Source organism: Acipenser ruthenus, chromosome 4, assembly GCF_902713425.1.
Source record: "Acipenser ruthenus chromosome 4, fAciRut3.2 maternal haplotype, whole genome shotgun sequence".
In the NCBI taxonomy this organism is placed as follows: Eukaryota; Metazoa; Chordata; class Actinopteri; order Acipenseriformes; family Acipenseridae; genus Acipenser; species Acipenser ruthenus.
In genome coordinates, this window is record NC_081192.1 from 31,628,118 (window position 1) to 31,654,831 (window position 26,714).

Consider the following 26,714-nt stretch of genomic DNA (forward strand, 5'->3'; position numbering starts at 1 on the left):
CACTTTCCTCTTCACTGCACACTCCAGGCTTTCTTCAGGGTTCTTCTTACTGCTACACGGAGCAGGCCCTCACTTTTAGCCTCGCGTTCTGTCCCTCCACCACCCGCTCTCACGTCTGCGTGCCTTCTCCCACTCGCAGCTCGCCCACCCCTACTTATAGCCTCGGGGGAGGGTTCCGCCCACCATATGCACGCACACACACCACACATGCACGAACACACACACTAACTACCCAAATGCTAATGGCGTGCCCCGTTCTCATACAATACGTGCAACAAGAAACAAGACATGACAAACGAACAACAAGACAGTCCAGCAGGGTGCCATCGCCTGGGTCGTTACACTATATTAAAATTTTGTATATTTTATAATTGTACTCAAGCTATGTAAACTCACCTGTAAACTGGTCTGGTTTGTGCCTTTCCAATGGAATATGCACAAGCCTTGTTGAAGCTTGTTGAAGCTTCTTGAATCCTGTACATCTCGTGCAATCTGCTTGAGACCTAACAGCTCGCAGAATCTGTTTGAATTGATACTCACACCTCGCTGCACTGCGACCCCCTTCTAGCAGTAAAAATGACTACACAACCCCACTGCACTGTGTTATTGCAGAATAGTTAGTATTGATAAGTAAACCATGCATTGCAAGACAATATCAACAAAACTAATACATAGCCATTCATTATTTTTAATTCACAATATAATGACAAGATTTTTAAAGCCAACAGTAAAAAAAAAAATGCTTCCAGGTTACATGGTCGTACCACAAGGACAGCTTGGTTCAGCTTTTGATTTAGTAAAGCCCGGAACGTACTGCCCAATGCGACTGTCGCATCTCAATGGAGGAGGTCGTGTCGCAAAAAAATCTTTGCGAGCGGGCATAACACACTGCCCGATTGAAATCACATGAAGGGACGCTCAATATGTGATTTTTTTCTGATGTTTGACCTGCCGTGGATGCATTAAGTACTGCGGCAATGGGGCAAATCAATGACAGTAGGTGAAAACATAAGGCTATGACAGTACTATCAACAATTTTGGCTAGAAGGCGGCGTGATTGTGAAAACCACATATGACTGGAGACATGCTTATATTCTCTCTATTAACACACACACACACACACATGGTATTACTTTGGTTTGTATATTTTGAAAACAAGCCCTGACAGCACCATAAGCATTGTCTTTTTTAAATATTACAGGAAATATTTACAGTATACTTAAAACTGCTGCTACAATCATGATTCATTTATTATTAATATTGTTTTAATTAAATTATAACTAATCACGTTTTTATTTACAATGTATTGTAGGGAACATATACTGTGTCGCCCAAATGCTTATAATGAAAACATGTACAGTATGTTTTCCTTTCATTCTGGTTGCTTATGAAGTTGGTGCTTATCTTGGCGAGAGCCAAGTTCAAATCAGCATGAAGTTTTAACATCTACTCTCATGTAATGGAAATCAAGCATTTTGTTGGCCTTTTTTATAGCTTCCCCACATTGTCTAGATGAAGACATTTTTGAGTCAACATAAACTTTTTCATATATATTCCTTCTTCAGTTTCAGTGTCTCCCATATGGTGTTTATAATGGACATTTTTATTGCCTGCATGCAGTACCTTACACTTTTCTATATTAAATGACATTTGCCATGTGTCTGCCCTTTTCATTTAGTAAGGTCACAAATGATGCTGTATTCACGCTTTCTGTAATTACAGTTTCATATTTTAATTTTACTATCAAATTACATTTCCCTAAACTGATACTTAACTGGTATTATTTCATTTCATAAACCTTACATGCTGTGCACTTCCATTCACTATACAGTACGTATCACAAAAGAAACACATGACATCAAAAACATGCATTTTTAGAACATGAACATGAAATTAAAATACAAATATATATTTTCTAAAGCATGGCATGGATCATTTGTGGAATTATTTTGTTGGCTACAATTACTTTACTTAGTATAACTATGGAAGTATAAATGTTTCTGATCCCAGATGAATTTATGGTAATGTTTTTAGTGATGCTGTTTTTAATGAGGCCTCAATTTCAATGGGCTTATTCCTGGTTAAAGAATGAACAAATAAATAAGTAATAATAAGTGGAGGTGAAAAATCCAGCACATAGCATTGTCTTGCTACTGAGACATTAAGAAAACGATTTCAAATTTGAGTTAGTTTCCATCGGCTGATTCAGTTAAGACTGCTGAATGGCAAAATTGCAGAATGTAGACTTGAGCCTCAGTTTGAATAAAGCAAAAAGCTACTGTTACAAGCTGTCTTTATGTTATACAGTAAGGATGAATTCTGGTCTTCTGCTTAGTTTCCTCCAATACACCCGACGCTGTCTTTTATGAAATTTGATTGATTTTGGATCGCTACCTCTAAAATCCCAGTTTGTTGGAATCTTTGTCATACTGTTTTGGGGAAAACCCACTAAAAAGGCCACTAACAGTACCTCCACAGTACATAAGAAACAAGAAGCCCAGTAATCTGATAAATGATTAACAACATCTGAAACACAACTTCTATTGGGAATAACCTCCCACCCCCAATTTAGCATCTGCCTTTCACTCATTCTAAGCTTATTTTAGCTGAGAAAATACTGCAGGGGTCTGTAAGGCCACATACAGACACAGATTGTTGTTGCATCATTGTAGAAGGACTATAGGAATACATAATGTCATAGCAAGCATGCTGGGAATCTACACTTTGTGACTTTAAAGACCAGAGAGTCTTTGTGAAGAGATTTCAAACGATGGGACTGGACATGAGTCAGTGCAATAGTAGAGTAACACACGCATGATGTCTACATAAGTAATAATGCTGAGAAATCAGCTCAGTCCTGGTAGTTAACCATGATCAACAAGATTGAAAAATAATATTTTACACAGTTCTTAAATATTTGATCAGTGCTGTCACAGGAGAAATGAACATCACAATGAGCCACATGTGAGGTACAGCCATGAGAAAGAAAGATGCAGACCTTTTTCTCCTTTACAGAATTGGGGTCAGATGTGATTTAAACTACAGTGAATACTTGTCCCACATTCACTTCAAGAAAGGTTTAGGAAAGAAAACACCACTCAAAACAGCAGACCAGTAATTTCTTGTATGTCCATACAGTATGTAAGTTATTGTAGGGTTCTGTGAGGGGATGGAAACCCCTCACTTGTAAATAGTGTGTATTTCTGTGATTTATTGTTTTCATTGTACAATGTACTGGTTTCATTTACTTCCATATACAGTTTCATCTACAGTATAAATGTACATAATTATTCCACCAGCTACACCAAAAACAGAACTTTATTATCCTTATTGTCATATTTAAATGTGTTAACTCTATTACGTTATACATGTTTAATAGGGTTCATTTTAGCCGTGTTTTCCATGTGAAAATGTGAAGTAAAATGTAGGCCAATCAATTCATTCATTATTGAATTTGGTTTCAATGATGCAGGTGTGTGTGTATAGAAGGGTGAGCCTGGCCTGTATGTTCAGTCCTGTAGAGACTGGGGCTGAGGAAGGAGCACTACTGGGTTGCGGCCAAACGCAACTAAAAGTGGGCCTGTGTATTGTTATTATTTGTTGAAAAAATAATTAGTTTTGTTTTATTTTTGTTTAAATAAAAGTGCTTAATAGCGACACTATTTCAACAGCTTCCTGATTTCCTGTTATTTTGCCTGATCACATGTGCCAAACTCTTACAGGTTCCTTAAAGGTTTAATCCAAAAACCTGTCATCTAGGTTGAGTGCTCATGGTAAACATTTTTTTTTTTTAAAATCACCCCACATAGGAAGGCTGTGTGGTCCAGTGGTTAAAGAAAAGGGCTTGTAACTAGGAGGTCCCCGGTTCAAATCCCACCTCAGCCACTGACTCATTGTGTGACCCTGAGCAAGTCACTTAACCTCCTTGTGCTCCGTCTTTCAGGTGAGACGTAATTGTAAGTGACTCTGCAGCTGATGCATAGTTCATACACCCTAGTCTCTGTAAGTCACCTTGGATAAAGGCGTCTGCTAAATAAACAAATAATAATAATAGATATCAATTTTTAAATATAACTGGTTTGACTTAGCTGTCACCTTTCAAAGAAAGTGAACCACTCTGTAAGAAGGAAATCAGGGAAAAAGACAAGGGTCAATAAGATGGGAATTCTGTCAGCCAAAAATGAAATATTTACCATTGAAGCCGTTTCCTCTTAAATGGAACTACCAGAAAACATGAAAATATCTTTCCTATTGCCACAGTTATTTTTTACCATGTGTATCAAATACTAGTCTCACTTGCTCAATTATAAGGTCATTTACCTACCACATTATCACATCTCATAATTTAAAACAACATACTGAAAAATTAAGTTGTATAAAGTTGCCAAATGTAGCAACTTTGCAGATAACGTCAGGTCAGATCTGTCTAAATGCTTGGTTATAGACCATTCCCAGATTTTAAATACAGATCCTATAAATATAGGGGAGTGACACTAAAAGGCCTGGAAGAGGGCTATTGTATTATCTACTGTAAAGAGAACACTGGCACAGCTACACATGTCTATGTTCTACAACGCTACACTGATATGTAGTTTTACAATGGCGTACCACAGTATGCTTATATAAGGGCAAACAGATGGCAAAATACATTGCACACCTACTGTTACATGTATTTTTTCTCGATACATTGTACATTGTTACTCACCCAGTATTAGCGTGAATACACAGTATAAGTTGTTAAACCTGAGAAAATTCTTACCATGTCATTACTGCCCCCAAACAAAGCAAGTCAAGCACAAAAAATGCCACCCCTACTAGATAAGAATCTATATTGAAATGATCTATTTTTCTATGTTTTTGAAAATCTGAATTATCATGTTTAGGATGAACTGTGCACTTGTGCATGAAAACCTGTGTTTTTTTTAAATGTTTTTAAGCTGCACTGTGAAATAAAGTATTGGTATACTGCTCACGTCAGTCGGTATGCTTCTCTATCTGAGTTAAAGTGCTGAATACATTCACTTGATGTAAAAGCTACTTAGTTTAAATTTCCTTCCCAGGGTAAATGGAAACAAATCTTCACGTCTCCCCTCTCTATCGTGTTGTTTTTTTATGTAATGGCTATAATACAAAAGTTGACTTATAGTCTGCCTGTCTGTAAACCTAGACAAACTGTGCCAATGCCAGTTCCAACATTTTAATTACTGAAGCCTACTTTTAGCACTATTTATAAATGTTATGCTTGAGTTATGGAAATACTGCACTATATGATACAATACAAATATAATATACAATACAGTACAGACACAAATTATAAACAACAAATTATTTACAGAATGACTGGCAGTGGGGATTTTGTTGCCTTTTTTTTTTCTCACTCACCTACTAAATTTCTTTGTATCCCTGAATAGTTAATCATCTCTCTTCTTTAAAAAAAATGCAAAAACCAAAAAAGTACCACTGCACTTGTGGGACAGACAGCTCATTGAAATATGGTGCATATTTGTAAAGAGGAGATGATTATCTGTTTAGGGAAACCGGGATATTTAGTGAGATTATCCAGCAACAAACCACCTCATCCCCAGTGTTATTGTTTTCCTATTTATTATGAGCTATACTGCAAGTAGCACTGGTAATTTAATACACTCATTGGTAGATGTACTAAGATGGACCAGTCGCAGTGCAAGCATACCGTCATTTGTATTTTCGTGGCGACAATTCACAAAGTATACATTTTGTCGTATGTACTAAGAGAAAATATGTTAATGAAAAGAGCAGTAATATACTCATTTAAGTATCTGATGTGTCATCTTAGCGAGATCTCTAGCATTGCAAGAATCGTGTGACATTGTTTTGACTAAATAGCAGGAGTTGAGTTGTGGTTTGCTGCAGCAGAGAGTGCCTTGAAGGATAACGTCTATACATGCAAGGGTGCAAGAATCAAAATAACATTGCTTTTGTTATTTGTAAAGGTCATCTGTACAATTCATTCTGTTATATAACAAAATGAAAGGCAGTTTAATCCCATCAGATTCTACAGTGGGGCCCCCACCTTCACCCCCAAATAAAAAAAATGTGTTTCTATCAAAAAAGCTTTTCATAATCATACAGTAGCCCCATCGCTAAACCAGACATGTTTGTCCGACATAAGGAGGGTTCGGGTATAAAAACAATATAATAAAATTGCACACAATACATTTATAGTGCTCAGTGTATTTTAAACGTAAATCATTGCACTGAAATAACACTAATGTGTTTTGGGTAGGCTACACACTACATTATGTAAAAATATAAACCTGTACAGTAGGCCTATACAGTATACAGTACAGTAGTAAAATCAAATCAATACATAGCACACTTTATTTTTACTTTAGGCTACCGGTAACACAAAATAAATCATGCTACTGAATTGTACACATTGGTGTACAATGTGAATAAAAGATTATTTTAAATGGAAACAAAATTATTTTAGGTATTTTAGGTATTATTTGAGCACAATTGGCAACACACGAGAAAAAGCGGACTGGGAAATGCCAGCAACAATTGTGTTTAAAACAGTGGTACTCAACTCTGCTCCTCGAGATTCAATCCAGTCCAAGTTTTTACTCCAAACAGGTTCTAATGTAGTTAATTGAAGCTGCTAAGAGGCAATTAACTAATTTAGGACCTGGTTGGACTAAAGACCAGTCCTGGAATGGATCTCGAGGGTCAGAGTTGAGTACCACTGGTTTAAAACATGCAATTGATGCAACTGTACGTGTCGCAATTGCATGCAACTTTAGTACATCTCATTATAATATTTGAGAACCCTTATTTGCATCTCCACCCCATTTTTGCAGGACCGCCCATAATTACATATTTCTCTAAGGTTGAACCCCAAAGAAAAACTGCTGCCACAAAGTGTCCCTAAAAAGTCGGTAACAGCATTGCGCTTGTTTAGTACATTTCACCCTAGATTTTCGACTCGTTTGCAACTGGTTAAAGACTATTGCGACATCCGCAACACTTTAGTACATCTACCCCTCAATATCCTATTCGTGGCATAATATAGTTTGATATATTCTTAGGATTTTAAGCTAAGAACTGAATCTAATTAAATAAATAAGTACAGGGTGCATTGAGTGTATAAGAAGATAAGTACAGGCTCCTGAGTGGATGAAATCTGAGAAAAAGTCAAGGATATTTTACTAGCAATAGACACTTATATCCAACTACATTTTGTGTCCTGCAGTTATAGCTATTATTAGAAGTGCATTGGTCTTTCCTTGTCTAAAGGTCCTGGGTCCGGTTGCATAAAATACCTTGGGCTAGATTCTCAAAGCTATTTACTGCAAATCATCATTAGAGCAATTTTTGTCTGAAAGGAAAAAAACACCAAATAAGAAACAAATAAGAAAGAATTTTTGACTTCTCCCAACCCCTTAAATTAAGCGTCTGTGTTGTTTATTGGTGGTTTGATAACTTTATTGGGTGCGTTTTTACTACCTGAAAAGATTGTGGGAATAATGATTTGGAGTAAATAGCTCCGAGAATCTTACCCCTTAAGTATTACATTTAAGTATAATACATTTTTACTTTGCATAAGATATGTACTTCACTGTGTGAAGTTGCTTCGTGGAACACCCTTAAACTCAAGAACCACTTATGGTGCAAAACTATTTGACTTAGTGTTATGCAACTGGCCGCTAGTTTCTAATAAATAAAGTTAGTTAGGTGCCATTTCTGCTCAATGTGTCATTAACCAAATCAGTCATTTGGCTGTTTTTTTTTCTCCAAACTGTGCCATGTTTTATCCAGAACAGAGGAACACAATTTGGGATCTCAATGAATGTGAATTGCAGGGAGATATAGATGCAAAAAAATCTGTAAAAAATGGGGCATGTCTTGGGTAAGACCTTCTCTGTCTAGCAGTGTGGTAGAAAGGAAATGCAGGGGATAAACAGACACACTCAAATAGTACAAGCTAAATGCTAAAATGTACAAGATACTGAAGATTTTTATTGAGTGATTTTACCAGTAAATGGGAGGACATACTCTAGGACAGTAAATATCTGTGTATGAAGGACATACTGTATACAGGCGTTCTGCAATAAATCCAACTAGAAGTGTTTCTAATCGTAACAAACACAATATTTGTGTTTAGAAGGGAATTCAGTTAAGTTGCTCAGAGAATGTGTAAGGCTAAATACTAGTGTTGTAAATCAAGCCCTGACGTTGACATTGATTATCGTGCAAATTCTAACGCAAATTATTGATTATTATCGAGTAAAAATGCTTAAAAAAAAGTAACAGTTTAAAGGAACAGTAAGTCCTCTTTTTAAGACACGTTTCATAAATACATTGGCATTGAAATCTAGCACTCTCCAATTTTCATATTCCTGCAGTCACTAGCCTTTGCCTTGTTTTGTATAAAATCTGACACATTTCCAGTGTAAAAATAACAGTGAATTAAGAAAAAAATAAATAAACCCACTGGTCAAAGGAGAAATAATTTGAAAATAGTTTGAAAACTACATTAACATTATGGCCTATTCACATGGAAAAAATAAATCTCTCATTTTCTTTTTAATTTGCTGTTGGTTACAATTTATGAATTATGTGGCCCAGCTTCTGCTATTGAAAGCAGCCGTCTCTTCCAGTGTGCCGCGGCTGCTGAGATGCATTTCACTTTTTGCTGTCATATTTGAAATCAAAACTTTACATGACTTTGCATAGCCACTTAGATTTGCATTATTTTCAGTGAATACAACTATATCGTCATTTTTCCAAACAGTACATTAGAGGTAGCCTACCCTTTCCTGCAACGGAACATTCCACAGCGACAACTCCGGTTGATAATTGTATTTTGTGTCTCCATACTTTAATATGTATAATATCTCTTTCATACATGAATGTGGATTCATTATTAATTGACACTGCCCACATGGCAACCAAGATATGTAGAATATCTATTTCATATATGTATAGGCCTAATCAATCTACATACCACGTCGCAACCAAACATACATCTCATACTGGAGTGCTCAGGGAAGCGTTTCACCCTCGTGGATTCGCTAACACTTATACAGTACATTACTAAGGCCCTACCTAGTTCACAGCCGTGAAAAATGTGACACGGACCGTGAAATTCGTTCTTCACCGTGACAACTGTCTATTTTGTGTACTTTTACCCTGCACTTAAATCCAATTAAGTTACGTGTACCGGTCCAGGTTCCTGATGTGATTATAAGCTTGTTTCAATTTGAAAACGAAAACTGGACAGGATTTATTGATTGATAATTAACAGTAGCCTGTAACCACTCAGTGATTGGTAGATATGGGCATCCGGGGCGGGTTTAGTATCCAAGGAGATCTCAACTGATATTGTTAAGCGAGTGAACATTTTGCGAGTGTCCAAAATGAATTAAAAAAAAATCTACAATAATTACCGCAACAGATTGTGTACAATAATTTTGCATTCTACTGGTGGCAAACTATTTTGTATACCCTGCAATGTTTCATTGGATCACATATGCCGAGCTACGATCCAGTGGCATTTAGAAGGACAGCAATCAAAAACGAAAAAGGTTGCAGATAGTGCATTGCTTCAAAAACGCAAAAAAACCCCAAAAAAACCTTTTTCTGAAACAGCGGCACGTGACAATGTAGTAATGTTAAATATTATTAGTTTCGCTCAAGACAGGGGGCTACAGTTGGGCTTGATTTAAAACAAAATAATATGTATAAAATACATTAACAAAGCAGGTTACTCTTGATCTCTGCATCATCACCCTGTATTTGTTCACAGACGCATATTCTCAGTAACTTCTAGAAGCAACAACACAGATTACGTTCTTGACAGTAAATTAATATATACAAGACACGTTTTTAATTTCATGGAATATGTGATTTCATTAAAATATTATCGATTTGTTATTGTGGGGTCCCAATCGATATATAATTTGATTGTCATCATTATCGTTACAAGCCCAGGGCTTGAATTTCATATTTGTGTGCTGGGGGGATTTCCCCTCTATGCTGCAGCCAATGGGGGGGATTCCAAGATTTTAGGGGGGAATGGCAAAAAAATACACTTTTGCATATAAAAAAAACTATATATATTTTACTGCATCATCATTCACACTGGTTTTGCTTTAAAATAGGCTGCTTTCAGGAGACCTACAGCTGTTCATCACTGTGAGACAGAGCACTCTCTATTGCTTTTGCCGTTGCCTGATGTGAAGTTTTTGCATGCAGCAGAAGAAAAGGGTGCTTTTCTTTTTAACCAGCGCTCCATTTCTTTTTTTTAACTCTTTACACTCAGCCCTATTTCCGCCTGTTTTTCACTGTTTTCATTTATGTATGTTTAACTACTGGATAGTTTGTGCTGCATGCATGTAACTTATCAAATGAAAGGCCACAACATTTCCTTTCATATTATGTAAGTTGCAACAGGACCAGGCATACTATATGTGGTAGAGATGAGACTATATGTAAAAAGAAAAAAAGTTTTTTCCAAAATACTCATGTTTGGTCACTGCTATATATATATTGTAATCATAGATGTCTCCAAAAAAAAAAAAAAAACCACACTGCACCATTGGGCCCATGGGTGACCCGCAAAAGCAGGTCAAAAGAAATTATTTTCAGGTCAGAATTTGAATCAGAAATGTGTTTTCTGTGTACTCGTCTGTAACCCTTTCCCAAATACGTATTAGAAGGTAAATGTACTGGTATTTCCTGCACTAAAGCAGAAGGTGATTAGGGAGGAGTCAGATGACTACGCAGTGTTGTTCTCACTTGTTTGATACGTCGCAAGATCTTTTTATCACGTCTGACTGCTTGGTGATATTAAAGTTTGTGAACGAGGTGAATCAAAAGATAGCGCAGGGTTTATATCATGTAGTTCGAGATGTAAATCAGAAGTGCGGAATTATTTTGGAATCATAGCGAATGAAAATAATAAACATGTGACTGGATCAGTTGCTTGTAAAACCTGTCATTATGTTTTTGTGAAAGACAGGTATTTTATAGTTAAGTAAGTAGAGATAGTTAAAATATATATCCAGACCACTAGAGAAATCTACCACATTGTATAGCCTATTGTGTAAAGTCAATCTGTGGAGAATGGTAGAGATATCTGTGTGAATGTGAGAGCGTGAGAGAGTCATTTGATGCAGGCAGTAGGTAAAAGACAAACACTTGCGGGTTTGGGTCAGGTTGTCAGGTTTTATTAAAGCGGGTCAGGTCGGGTAAGAAGACAGTGTTGCAGTGGGTTGCGGGTTCGGGTCGGGTCCTCTAGTAGTGGATCCGGGTCGGAAGCGGGTCGTAAAAACCAGACCCGCGCAGGACTTAGAAGTTGAGCTTCTAAGCTTTCCAACAATACCGGCCCTTTCAGTCTAGCTTTTAAAATGACGGAGCAATAGACTCAAAACAAAACCTAAGCTGTGAACTCTGTCACATAATGAGAGGCTTAACTTCAGGCGATCGTAGTTCCAGCTAGGAGTACCGCATGCTGTCCTTACAAAGCAACCACCAAATGTTCCTGTCAGGACACTGCACTCTGATTGGTTATCATATTATTGTTAATAAAACAATGAATAATCCTCTCCTAACACTGAAACCCTAAACCTAAGGGTAGTATCCTATACTGCAGCCATTACACATCTAAAGTAGTTTGTATGTTTAGCAGTGAATAATTGTTTTTGTTATTTAAAAAAAAAAGTGACCGGAGGTGCTGACTTACTCAGTTGTCCTGAGAGGAACATTTCGTAGTACCTTTGTAGGCACTGCTTTTAAACAAGCCAGTAGGTAGGTGGCTTTCACGGTTCCTGAGTAATATGTGCGTAACCTTCGGTGCGCTGGCGCCCCCAAAATGAATGAGGCTGAGTTTTAAGAGTTAAAGCGAAAGTCACTGTTTGCAAAACCACACCTAGATAGATCTAATATCGTCTTTTTTTTATCAAAACTGTTTACTTACTGCAGTGTACTGAGTTTCTATAATCCTTAAAGATAGCAGCCGAGAATCACTTACAAGAGAATAAAGTCTTGCGGCACTTAAAATATCCAGCACTACTTTTATTTATTTATTTATTTATTTATGAATGAGGCTCATAGTGCTTTCGTCACTGACACCCACTTCCTTATAGATTGTTGTAGTGTTTCAAGTATTCTAAATTGGTTGAAAAATACAGTAGCTTCGAGTCTTAAAATATCTCTGCGGGATTTTCCTGCACTGAAAGTTGCAGATATGCGGGAGCAACTTGGAAAATGCACGATTCCCGCAATACTGTGCTGAAATTCAAGCCTACTAAAATGGAAAATCAAATACTGTAGAAACTCAAAATGGTAAGATTGATGTTAGTAATGTGTTTTTTTTATGTGTCCTATCATACAGCACATGTACATTTCACCCTGAAAGCTCAACAGTGTCATCAGGTTTCCACTTTAGAACCTAGACTTGAGGATATTTTATTATGAGGATATTTTATTATGGTTGAATAAACTACACCCTTGAACACTATCATTGTGCAAAATGAGCGCCACTGAGTTCCCTGACAGTTTGGTCCAGCTTTGCTATAATAAGCACACTTTTAGTCTCTACTGCACTGCAATGATGTCCCATGGGACAGCGAATCCAGCCATATCAAACCAGCACATGGGACCCTTACATCTGAGCTTAGAGAACCAGTGTAAAATCATAAGAATAAAATTGCTGCACTGTAAAATAAAATGAGAAACATTGGCCAAGGTGTTGTAAGTAAGGAAAACATAACCCACAGCAACTGTAACTGATACATGTATTTAGCTGTGTTCGGTTTATATTTATATTTACATTAAAAAGACAGCATTGTAACTTCGCATGAGCTAGCATTTGTAGATACCACGTTACCACAGCCATTTCAGTTCTGTATGACCATTCAACTCCAGGTGCAATGGCTAAATATTAATCAACCTCTTTCGAAGAGGATGCCTTAGTTGGACCTGTCTTGTTAATTTAAATCAGTTAAATTTGGATCAGTCTTCTTGAATAAGGATAATTCTTGGTTGGTCATGTTCTGTTGATGTTTTGCTTTTCTTGAATTTCAGCATATTATATGGACCGAATTGATGTTATGTAAGAATGTGGTTATTAGACAGACATTTTTTGTCTTTAAATTGCTTGGCTGAAGAACAGTCGTCTAGGCCAACTGGACAAGGCAGTCGGGAATCTTCCACAAGAAGGAAAGTAAGCTGCAAGGGCGGAGGGGGATTGGGGGATTGGGAGATTGTGTGGGGGGGGGGGGGTGCAAAATTGAGCATAAAGGAAGGAAAACACTTGGCTATTTGAGTTAATAAGTAATTTGTGTTTTCCTTCCCTCCTCCAAACTTCAGTTTCATAACTTCATTAAAATAAAACACCATAAGACTGGATGCAATTCTTACAAAAACTTAAAAAAAAAAACCCAGAGAGTGTTTTATAAATAGAGATATATCACAGAAATGTGTACAGATATAAAAATGATATTTTTATGTAGTCTCACATTGGTCCAATACAGATGCTTGGTTCAGGGACAGAGCTGAAATAGTAGTACAGCTTCTGATGTTAATCTTATCAATGTTCTTGCTAACAAGGCTGAAGTCTATTTGTATGTAATATGACACACTACGTTCATATAAACAGTTTTTGTTCATCCTGAGATCTTACTGTCAAGGGTGCACTGTTGTTACAAACTTGAAAACTAAATTGAATGCTGGACAACAATGCAAAATATGCTCTCTGAGGAGTTGGATCATTTTAGTGACACAGAAGTGGCGCTTTCGTCCCAGGCCTGTGGGAATGAAATGCAGATGTTGCTGTACATGTTTGAATGCTCCAGTCACACTGACCTATTTTCATCCACTAATCCTTCAATGATTCTGCATTCATGCAAGCATTGTCAGGTCACTCTACTTTCTTATTTATCAATGTATTTATTTAATGAATTTATTTATTTGAAAGTGCATCAACTGATATACATTACCTCCAACAAGTCCCAATAGTTTTAGTTAGTACTATAAATAATTTATACATGCAAAGTGTGTACAGGGTTTGAACAAACCATCAAGTAACTGATTCAGTTAAGCAGTGCTTATGTATGTATTTTTAAAAATAATTCTGCTAACTCTGACACCACTGTTTTAACAGCTCATATCTGATTAACCGTTTCAGATGCTGGCTTCATATTCTTAATCCTCTGAGCAAAATCTAATGGTACCCTTCACTTTGACCTGTGACCTAGCATGGACGTCATATTGAGGTTTCCAGATGATAAAGATCAAACACTGAGATTTTGGACTCATATTGGGTACACAACTGTATTCCATGGTTCTCTACGTCAAATTGGATTGGTCTGCTACACTGTTAAGGTCTCGTCTCGGGGACCATTTAAGGTACTGACTTCATATCTGCATATAAAGAGTGAAAAATACTTTGAATCGATGCACAGTACATGACTGAATGCTATGGTAAATCTTGGAATTCCAATATTACTGTACCCTCATTGACAGATACTGTATTCATGCAGTTATGCACTTTGGTGGTATGTTAAAAAAATAAATGTTGTCACTAGTTATTTTTTCACAATTTATGGTAAGCAATGCATCTTAAAAAATATAGACACAGAAACTGTTGATGTCACATAATCAGCTTCTGACACAGGTGTGTATGTTGGGCTTTGTGCTGTAGCTCCTGCAAGTAAATGTGTTTAGTTTTATTACAAGCAAGTTCCATAATATATTTTTATTGAGTCACTTTTGTTGACCGACAATACAAAGAAATGCTGTACTATGTAACATACTTCAAATGTTTTCACTGTTTTAGTGGTTATGGGAGCAGTTCTGTCTAAATGCCCTTTTTTTAAATGCATGGTGATTTTGGGCTTAGTAAGAGCACTAACTTATTTCAACTACAATGTAAACCAGATTACAGCTCAGGCTTCTCAAGGAAAAATGATGTAACCCACTGTGCCACCTCCTGAATGGTTTGCTTGAAGGTGTGGATTGTGTCATCCGAGTGTGCAAGTTTCAGGCAGTCATTGAGAAAGGCAGCAATGTCAGCCTCCTGTCAACACCTCCACACTTTCCCATTTTAATGTCACTTTTTACACACGCCCTGTGAATTCTTGCACCACAGGACAGCATCTAATGTAGGCTACATGTCATTTGCCTGGAATTGTGACCTCTTTCAGCAAGTGTCATATTAACGTTTTCATATCCTGTAGATTTATTTGCATGTGTGTCTGTTTGTTTTTCTTTAGGAGGACTAAAGATGTATTTCAGTTATTGATTTATTGTTGAGATTTTCAAGTAATTCTACATAAATATATAAAAAAAAGTTTGAGTGGTGGCGATACAGTTGATAGAAAATTTAATTTGGGAAGCACAATTCAATCTCAACTTGAAAAAAAATGAATGGACTGAATCTGGCCTTCCAAAACACTACACTTTATATAACATCTCTTTGTAAAGTGACAAAATAAAAAGATATTCTAGAACCTGTACTGGTGAAACAAAGCTCAACACATTTTGGATAGACAGGATGGTTTACCCATGAAACAACCCACATTTCTATAAATATTTAATGTCAGTAATGCACTTTTGATAAGAGCGTAGGGCTTTTATGACTAAAAACTATATTGACTAATAAAATAGAATAAGTCAAAGGTAGCTTCATATTGAAGATTGCATGGTGTTAAGTCATACAGGTTTTTAGCACAGTTGGATACCATTCTAAAGCTCTGTAGCAAACGTGTGCATTGTGACTATGGTAAGCCAAATGATCATATATCTCAACATATTTGAAAATATCTTAAAATATTTAATTATATCTCTAAATAATTTTAAGACATCTAAAATATATTTAGAGATATCTAAAAACGATTTCCAGATATCTTTAAATGGAGCTTTAAATTATATATCTAAAATACACTTTAAGATATCTTTAAATAATTTTAGATATCTCTAAATGGACAGGAAGTCTATTGAAAACACAGAGCATTATCACAGGAAGTCATTTAGAGATATCTTGAAATGACTTCCTGTTCATTTCTTATTTAAAGCTCCATTTAAAGATATCTGTAAATAGTTTTTTTAGATATCTTAAAATCATTTATTTAAATATTTAAATATATCTTGAAATATTTGAAGATATCTGGAAATGATTTAGAGATATATCTAAACGAACAGGAAGTTATTTCGAGATATCTCTAAAGAAACAGGAAGTTATTTTGAGATATCGCTAAATGAAATTAATATATCTCCAACTGTGTAATGGAGCAGAGTGGACTGAAAGACTGAACACAATACAGTACTGAGTAGCACCCCTTTCACATGACCTAATGTGTACGGTTGCGTGTTTTACTGAAATCCATTTCAGGTTTTTGAGGATTTTATTGCTATGTCTTTTTGTTGTTCATTATTTTAGACAAAAAAAACTTTCTTTGCGGCTTTTAGTGTTTTTTCTTATTGTTACAAAATTAATAAATTAAGAAAAAAAAAAGATTTGTGTACCACAACATTAAGAGTTTGTACTGGGGTGCAGGGGCAGTTCTGCCATAAGGTTTGGGGGTGTGGGGTGGGGCTTAAGCCACCCAACTTTTTAAAGCCTATCGCACAGATTGTGTAGGTAGCTGTTGACACAGTCCCGGTGACAATCGTATAATCAATTTGTTTTTGCCTAATCTGCACTGTCACTGCACACATTTTTTGTTAGTTAATTACAGGCTAGCAAGAGAGAGACCAGTATTGTTTTTCCTGTCTCTCTCTCTCTCTGGTAATGTGTAACAATTATAAATGTTCTAACATCATCACTAGTAACCAACGAGAGAGCAGCCTAATGCTAACTTTCACCCCCGTTAATTTTTGCCTAGGCTAATTCTCACTCCCGTGAATTGTATTTTAGGCTAATTCTCACACCATAGTGAGAATTGTTAGCAAAGGCAAAAATTCACAGGGTGAAAGGATTAGGCTGTGACATTGGCATGAAAAAACTCAGGTTCAAATTTAGCGGGCGGGCTAATGGGGTTACGTTTTCGGGATATAGATAAATAAATGAACCAGACACAACGGTAAGAATTCATATACAACATTATTTTGTTTAGGAAAAAATAACATGGCAGTAAACTGATATAATATATGCCTGTTTTCATTTTTTCCAGTATCAATATGGATACTGTGTATTTAATTATCCTGGGGTAGTGTAACTCCTTTTTCCTGAAAGACTTACTGAAATTGCACCTTAAGTTTTGGCAGTATTAGTGGACATTTATTGCGTAAATGTTCTGAAAACATTATTAAAATGGATGTGATGTATAACAGTTTTACCCAAAGCTTATTAGTATGTTTTATTATTCTGTAGAGCCTACATTCAATTGTTTTTAAATTAAGCTTTATCACTCAACACTCTTAAAATCAGACATCAAATAGCTTTTTTTTTATTTTTCTTGTTTTAAACTCCCAACACATAATTTTATTGTAACTGGAAAGTTGAATAAAAGTTCACATGCAATTTTGCACAGTGAAAAACACAACAAATGGGTTTTATTCTTCATTTAATGTTGGTGTAAATACGATAATATTATTAGTTAACTTGTAAAACAAATGCTGTCTTTTTTTTCTCATGTGTACCTTGTGTGGCATAACTTGGTATGTGTTGATTGAGTGCTTTGTGCATCTATATATACTGTTGTGCCGGGATTACTAATTAATTATTCACTTGAATCCCAGCATGTGAACTAATTATGTACAACCCCGTGCTCACATATTATTACATACTTTAAATGCACGTGAAGTGAAGTGCAATCCCCATGCCTAAATACAATTATACATTTTAAACACTCATGCTCATTACCCACATTATATCCTGTGTACCATCTACAATAAACCAACATTAACACATGTAACATACAACATAAAACACAAAAATACACACAGGGGCGGGGCAAACTGCTACAGGACAGTACTTCATCAGCAATGAAATTCTGACTGGTGTTTTTTGTGCTGTTGCTAACACTTCACAGGAACCCCCTACATATGAAATTGGTTTATAAGAGCTACCCCTGTAAAATGTAAACTATCAAAACAGTACATTGCTTTACGTCTTTAAAAAATATTATTTTGTATTGGAAAAAAGATTCTGTAATCTCTGGTTTGTCTAACTCAACAGTCTTGACTTGGGAGAGGGTGTTAATACTGTATGAGACTGAATTTCAAAGTTCATCAGCAGGTCACAGAAAGTGGAGACACAGCACTGTACTTGCCCTTGTGAGCCCTCTGATTTGCAATGAAGCCTGCTACTGTTCTGCACAGTAAAGCGCTCAAAGATATGGAAGCGCCTCTGTTTCCATGCAGCTGTTTCATTTGATAAACAGTGGTGTATAGTTTACTGGAAAACGTGACAAGCCAATAACAACTGTAAATGGTTCTCAGTTTTGAGGGAGTTCATTTTTTTCTGCCACTATTATGTAGGATAAATGAGCTGACAGCAGGCTGTATGTTATATTGCAGCCTTTTAGTAGAAACAGTGAAATATAGTAAATGCAAATATGTGAAATACAAGTTGATTCATGCAAAACAGATCTTACATTATATGCAGGACCACCAATATGGTGCAAGCTACATCATTAACTCCTAGGCTGTCTCTTGAAGTTATGCTAACTGTATGTAAGCATTATAAAGCCTAGAGATTTATGGTAAAGCATCTTAAACATGGTAGACTATGGTAAACTATAGTAAATGCATAGATGTCGATGTAGATTTCCCATGGTAAACTTTTTATAAGGGTACTGCCTCATTATTTGTCATATAAAAAAACACTATCCTTTGGTAAAAGAACAAAAACAAAAGTATAGCAGCAGGCCCTGGTGCAGTTACTTGTGTATGCCCACTTCTTGAAAGTCATAACTATTTCTTCAAATCATTTTAACTGTATAAAACCAAAAAGGTAATCGCTTTTTTTCTACAACTGCATTATTTCTGACTAGTTTCATTATATTCCTCAGAAAATGTGACTTCGCCTTATACTTGCTCTAAAATAGGGCCTCCCGTGTATGATTCAAATCAGATTGTTGGTGTTCTCGAGCTGGTTAAGATTGAATTGCACAGTAATGTTTTATTATGTACAACAGGAGAATAACCATAAAATAACTATTTTACTAGTTTACTGAAAAAGTAATATTTTTGATTCCTGTCCCTTTTATGATATTGCACTGTTTCAGTATGTGAGCTTATTTAATAGTGATGACTGAGCATTTTTCACACATTGGAAAACCAGAAAAAGCAACATAGCCCTTTTTCACCCTTCTTGAACTGATAAGCAAGGCTCGACCTGCTATTTGTCTTTTTTTTTTTTGTAAAGTAATTGAAGCTCCAGTGGCTGAAATACAAAGAATGACCCAGTGTTGAACCTCTCGATGACAGATTTGTGTATCTGAAGCTTTCATTAAAGCTTTTTATGCATTTAATCTTTTGCCACAAGAGGACTGCAGCAAATGATAGTTTTGCTTTAATATTATTTTGTTATGCTACTGTTAATGACTCTGTCTTCCTAATGTGAAAAAGAAAAAAAAGAAAATTAACAAAAGAAAATTGAGACATACAAGGTAAAGTGCATGTTTAAAGTAATGTTAATGGGTTTGGCAGGCACTTTCTTTAGTACCATATTAATACTAAAATTAAAGTGAAAAAATAAGTTGTTGGACTGGAATTAAGCCAGGTTTTCATACAAGACCGACAAGCTGAAAATGTGTTGGACGTTAATTGTTCTAACTTTGCCAAAACTCACTCACTTAACTGCCAAGCCCTACTATACAAGGGCCGTAGATGCTGAACACATTTTATTACTGTTCAATCATATACAGGTTTGTATGCTTTAGTTAATACCCCATCTGGAAAAATATAGCAATAAACTGCATTTTGTTCCATTAGGGATGGTGTAAGGGAGCAGTTCAGTCTCCATGTCTGTTCAAATTTAATGTATTCCATACAATACATACATTTAAAAAAAATATATATATATAATCCAGGGCTGGCAGTGGAATATGAAACAAGCAACGTGATTGGTCTAGCAAGGTTCCAGCTGTCCGTGTATTGGATGGATACTGACAGCCTTGTCAAATATTCTAAATCACTGCACTGCCTCACAGAATTTAAAGTATCGGATGGTAGCCATCAGCTATACAGCTGTAATTATGAAACTGAGTGACCAATTACCTGCAAAAAAAATCCCAAAGTAGTAAGTACACATTCTGATTTGGACGAAGAACAATTAAATGACTTGGAAGACAGCAAAAAAATAAATAAATAAAATACCAAAAAAATAAATTTAAAGAAAATCGCTGTCTTTATACTTAGTCACCCCAACTTTGTCACTTAAAATAATGTATTTTTAGCAGTGACAGGGAAAAAAAATAACTCAGTGCTGTCTCAACTCTGCCCCCTGGTGTATTGGCAATGTCCACAATATCAAAAATACAGATGTACTTCCTTTTGCGTGTTCCACTAAAATTAATTTACTCAGCATAGTGTGTAGTTCAAAGTTATACATGGGACTACTTTATTGGCGTAAGGATATATATATATATATATATTTTTTTTTTTAAATATTTTAGTCGTTGCCAATTAGTTTTTATTATTTTCTCCCCAGTTTGAAATGCCCAATTATTTTTAAGGCTCAGCTCACCGCTACCACCCCTGCGCTGACTCGGGAGGGGTGAAGATGAACACACGCTGTCCTCCGAAGCGTGTGCCGTCAGCCGCCCGCTTCTTTACACACTGCGAACTCACCGTGCAGCCGCCTCAGAGCTACAGCGTTGGAGGACAACGCAGCTCTGGGCAGCTTACAGGCAAGCCCGCAGGCGCCCGGCCAGACTACAGGGGTCGCTGCTGCGCGGTGAGCCGAGGACACCCTGGCCAACCTAACCCTCCCTCCCCCCGGGTGACGCTCGGCCAATTGAGCGCCGCCCCCTGGGAGCTCCCGTCCACGGTCGGCTGTGGAATGGCCTGGACTCGAACCGGCGACGTCCAGGCTATAGAGCGCATCCTGCACTCTAGCGAGTGCTTTTACTGGATGCGCCACTCGGGAGCCCCTGGCGTAAGGATATTTAATAAAAAAATTAATACTTTTTTGCCATAAACATGATGTATGCTTTTTTTTTTCAAATCCACAGTTTGACGTGGATTATAAATGCAATATTATAATACTCGTCAAACTTCAGGGCATCTGTATACGTTGACTACACAGACTTCTCTGGGGTTGGAGGCACTCGACTTCGTCTCGTGTCCCACAACGGCCCAGAGGCGTCCATATATTTGACGTATACAGAGGGCCTGTCGGGCCTTATTGCATACATAACTGTACTGTAACCTTTGGAGGAATGTCAGCTTTTGTACTGTGTGTGTGTGTTTACATTAAGAGATCTTGACTGTTGGTTCTGTAATTAAAACTGCAGCAAGTCATGGGCTACAATATTATTACCTAGAGATGGACCTTGGCTGTTTTTTTAGTTCTGGTGGTCTGTCCTGTAAAATAAATGTTATTGTGCCATTGCATCGGGGTGGGGGGTGGGGGTAACCTTGCCAAGACATAAAAATCTGGATGTTCGTGTTGAATCTGCCAAAGAGATAAATATCAGGACGTCTACAGTAAATCGACTTTACAGAGCGTATACCAGTCCCAATCATGATGCCAAGATGTGCTGAATTGTCCCGTTTTAGAACTTGAGGCAAGATTTTTTTTTCAGGCCTAATTTGTCCTGAATCTAACACACATAAAAAATGTATTTTGTATTGCAATTCAGAATGAATTCTCTATTTATTTAAAATGATTTTCCTAGAAAGATCCCAGATGGTTACTACTGGTCCTTTCCAAGGATCTTGGCAAGAAAAAGTACAGCCTTGGCCAACGAAAGCACACTGCACTTGAACAAAGAATGAGTTACAGATGCTGCAGTGTGCATTATTATTATTATTATTATTATTATTATTATTATTATTATTATTATTGTCAGGTTCCATGAAAGGATGACTAATAAAAAGTCAATAGCTGTTAGAGATTCTCCTGTCAGGTATGATGCCTGTTGAGGATATGGATTGTCAGGGTTTAGGGCTAATAGGTCCGTGAGGTAACATCAGTTTGATGCTTTCATACAGCTCATGCATGTAATAGACAAAACCATCAACTCAAAGTCAAGTTCGGTACCAAGAGAAATGTCATGTGAACATTGACATGGTTTGTGTCCTTTATACCTATATAGTATATACTACCAGCAGCTTTTTAATTTGTTATTTTGTAATTTTATTTTACATAATACAGAAACACTGTACAGCAGGGGTGCACAATTCCAGTCATCGAGGTCTGGATCCCTCCTGGTCTTTGTTCCACCTGTACCATCAACTACTTAACTGAACCCGTTCAACCACCTTCCAGGTCTTTATCAGTTAAATATTTAATTATAACTAGAAAACCTGTAGGACTGGGACTCAGATTTGTGCATAACTGTTCTACCCAGTACTTTTGTTACTGATAGGCAGTATGGTTGGTCAGTCAGAAGTGGACTTTGCAGTCTGCAGTGCAGAGATTTGCTGGTTTAAATAGGTAGAGTGTAAGGAAGCAACACATATAGTCAGATAGAAAAAAGTTTAGTGTCCACACAGTGTTTTTGGCTTAATAATAAAAACCCAATTGCTTAAAAAATCTTGATTCTTTGGCACGCCAATCTTATTGTTTCCATATGGTAATATTTGGTTCTACTTTAAAGAGCAAATTGAATTCTCTTTGACCTCTTTATGATGTTTGCAATCATTCTGAGTGGTGACTTACTCCTTAAATATGAACATTGTCACAAGCTTGTTATAATCTATTACTTTAAACACTCAATCATAAGATTAAAACACATTCATATTAATAATGCAACCTGTTATATTCTTCTTTCTGTTTTGCACTACTCTAAGTATTTCCAGTTTGCAGTTGCCTTAATGTGTACTTTATCATACCGCTCACTTTCCTTCCGGATTGGTATTTTAAACTTTTTATATCTACAGTGCAAGAACTAAAACAACAAGAAAGATATTATTACAAGGCATAAATGACAGCAGAGTTGAAAAGGCTATAAAATTGTGGTGTTTGAAAGCTATACTGATCAACAGGGGTGAAAAAAGACTTTAAATGCACATTGAGGGGGTCCCCAAGTGGCACACCTGGTAAAAGCACAGCTGTGTGGTGTGCAGGATGAGTCACACAGTTTTGTGTCCTGGCTGTTCGAAGTCACCAGTCTTCGCTGGGGATTACAAAGGGAACATTACATTGACTCTGGGTTAGGGAGGCAAAACCATCAGGGAATTTCTCCTCATCTGGCCTTTGTCCTCCAGTTGCCGGCAGCTCGCTGACATCTGCTCTCCCTAGGTGTAAAAGGGGAAGCTGGCTTAGTCGTCTGATCGGAGGACGCCCACTGAATCTTCTTTTCTCCTGAGCTGTGTGGGGAATTGTTGCAGACAAGTGAAACAAACAAATTATAATAAAAATAAAAAAATGCACATTGACAATTCAGAAAATTTATTGTCTTCAAATGTTGGAGAAACAGAGGCATCTTAAAGAGCATTCCATGACTTTAAGGCTATGCCACAAAAGGAATGCTGACTAAGACAAAAACTTTAAAGACTGCTGCCAAAGAAGCCCAGGGAGGCTCTCTTAATCTTCTGTAAACACTAAGGCAGAACAGAGAAAATAATGAGCCCTAACAATGTAAATTAAAGCATTTGGTTAATTAGTAGAGTAAGCAAGGCACGGGTAGGGAGGCTGTCATACAGTAAAACCTAATTGCAGTTTCAGGTGCTATCCTATTTAAAAATAACTACCGTACAGTTGAGTCCCTCTACTACAACAACCAAAGAAACCAGGTAAAATGACTGTTATGGAGAGCTGGTTGGAACCTCTTGACTCTCCAAATTCTAACAGAATGGTGTATTAACATAGTTATAGTTAATGAAATAATGTTCTAGCAAAACATGTAAAAATAAATATTCTTAAATATATAATTTCCGTGCCCTATTTTCAGGTAGTCTTGTACTTCCAAGGTAATGTTACCCAGAGAGTGAACACATTCTTTTCTTGTCATTAAACAACCAGCTGTTTCCCTTAATGATTGACATTCTTAGGAGCCAATGGCATTGTCAAACATGACCCGGGAACTGAAACCATAACAGACTACCTGAAAGTAAGACATGCAAACTGAAATTTACCCTTTATTTAAAGAAAAAAAAGCACACTTGAGATCTGCATAACGAATAGAAGTGCCCGACAGGTAAGATATGTGGAATTACTTAATTAGCTAAAACCACATTAATTTTGCGCCAGTCTGTATATGGAAGTGGTCTTAACCCTTTGACACCTAGTTAGAATGACCATATTTGGGCTTGAATGACCACTTTGTGTTTAGCGCTTGTAGTTTCGCAACCTTACACCAGAAATTAAAACCCAAGATTTCCATTACACGAGAGTAGATGTTAAAACTTCATGCTGATTTGAACTCGGCTCTCACCAAGATAAGCACCAACTAAGACGTAGCTTTACTTTAAACTAATGTGATCCATCTGAGTCTCCATCTATGTGTGTTTCCTTCCATCTGATGATATCCTTCTGCCTGGTGTTGATGGCTGAAGTGTAATGCTGGCTCCAGGGATCAGCTTATTTTGCCTCCCTAGTGCATCAGCACACACAACGGCTGCGATGCTGGCTCCGGGGATCAACCACAGTGCGGTCTCCCCAGCACATCAGCATGACAACCGTCTGGATTGAGCTGAGTAGGGTACATCTCTGGAATTGACATAGGCTCCTACCTTCCATCCTCGGTGTTTCGTTGACTAGCCCACGACACCTCAAGAGAGCTCGACGGTGATTCTGGCGTCCCAGCATCACCCCCTTCCATCCCTCACTCAACTCAGCCCAGCTTACTTACCCGTACATCAGCGTTTCTTTCTTTCTATTGTGCTTGAGATCCCCAGCCAGAATCTTTCTGTCTCAACCACAGCCAGTTGCTGCTCCTCTCTGCTGCTTCAGATAAGTTCTCCACTATGCGACGCAACTCTTGGCCACTGAATCTGACGTCTCTGAGAAACCGGGTTGTAGAGTGTGCCACAAATCCTCAACAACCCACCTCCACTGGGTAAACCCGGACTCTCCATCCTCGCTGTTCCGCTTCAGAGGCTAGTTGAGCATACCGCAGTTTCTTCTTCTCATGCGCCTCATCTACAGCATCCTCCCATGGCACTGTTAACTCTACCAGGTGAACAAGGCGTGCTGATCCAGACCATAAGACAATATCTGGTCGAAGGTTAGTGGTGGCAATCTCAGGCGGAAAAATAAGCCGTTGACCAACATCTGGCAGCATTTTCCAGTCTCTAGCAGCTTCCAGTTGTCCTAGGCGAGGATTGGTTTTAACACCTTTTCTTGGTGGTTGCTCTCCTGGGTGGAGGAACGTTGTCTTTTGTGTGTAATGTTTTGATGGAACAGGTGGCAACTTATTGGTCATGTTACGCTTGTCTTCCAATGCTAAGGCCAAACATCGCAGCACCTGGTCATGGTCATGTAAACCGCCCTTGGCTAAGAGCCACTTTACATCCTGTCAAAATGTTCCTTAATGTTGCAGGTGATGAACACAAAGGACATGAGGGATCCTCTCCTGCCCAGAGGTTTAGGTTCTGTGGTGAAGGGAGAACATCATATGTTGACCTGATGAGGAAACTGATCCTGCTCTGTTCCATTGACCATAGGTCTTGCCAGCCAATCTTGCGTTTTTCCACACTCTCCCATCTCATCTATTCTCCCTGCTTGGCCTGGGAAATGGCCTTTATGCACCTCATACTCTCCTCCTGCTTTTGCACCTTGTTGACTACCAGCTTCCTCCTTTGAGCTGGGGCTGCCTTGTGCCATGTAGGAGGAGCTGAACTAAGACCAAGACTCCCTCTTCCATGCTGAACTTGCCCCATGATATCACCAATTCGAAGGGCAGCCTTTGCATCTTCCACAGCTTTCTTGCCGCCCACTTTCTTCCAGTTTTCAACACAGGTGCTGCCTCCCCTACGCTTTTGTCGTGTGACTCTACTAATGTCATTTCCAGTCTGACCTTGGTGGACTTAAACTCCTCGGTTAGAGCGGAGACAGGTAGCTGCAGTATTCCTTTACCATAAAGTCCCACTCTGCTGAGGCAGTGTGGAACTCCCAACCATTTCCTGATGTGTGAACTGATTAAAGCTTCCAGCTTCTCTACTGTTGTCAAAGAAACCTCGTACACAGTCAGTGGCCACAGCAACCTCGGCAATAGACTAAACTGAAAGCACCAGAGTTTTAGTTTGCCTGGTAGAGTGCTGCTGTCTATGTTCTTCAACCCTTCCACTGCTTGTTGTCTAACTTCTCCCACACGAAATGTGTCCTTTAGATCCCCGTCATACCATCTCCCAAGACTCTTCACTGGCTTCTCAGACACTGTTGGTATTGCCTCACCATTAATGAAGAATGTTTTATCTACTACTTTACCTTTAATTATAGAGATGCTCCTTGATTTAGTGGGCTTGAATTGCATTCGTGCCCATTCAATGTTATTGGTTAATTTGCCCTATAACTGATTAGTGCAGGCTACTGTTGTAGTCATGGTTGTCATGTCATTCATGTATGCTCGAATTGGTGGTAGTCACATTCCAGAAGCCAAGCGCTCTCCTCTCAC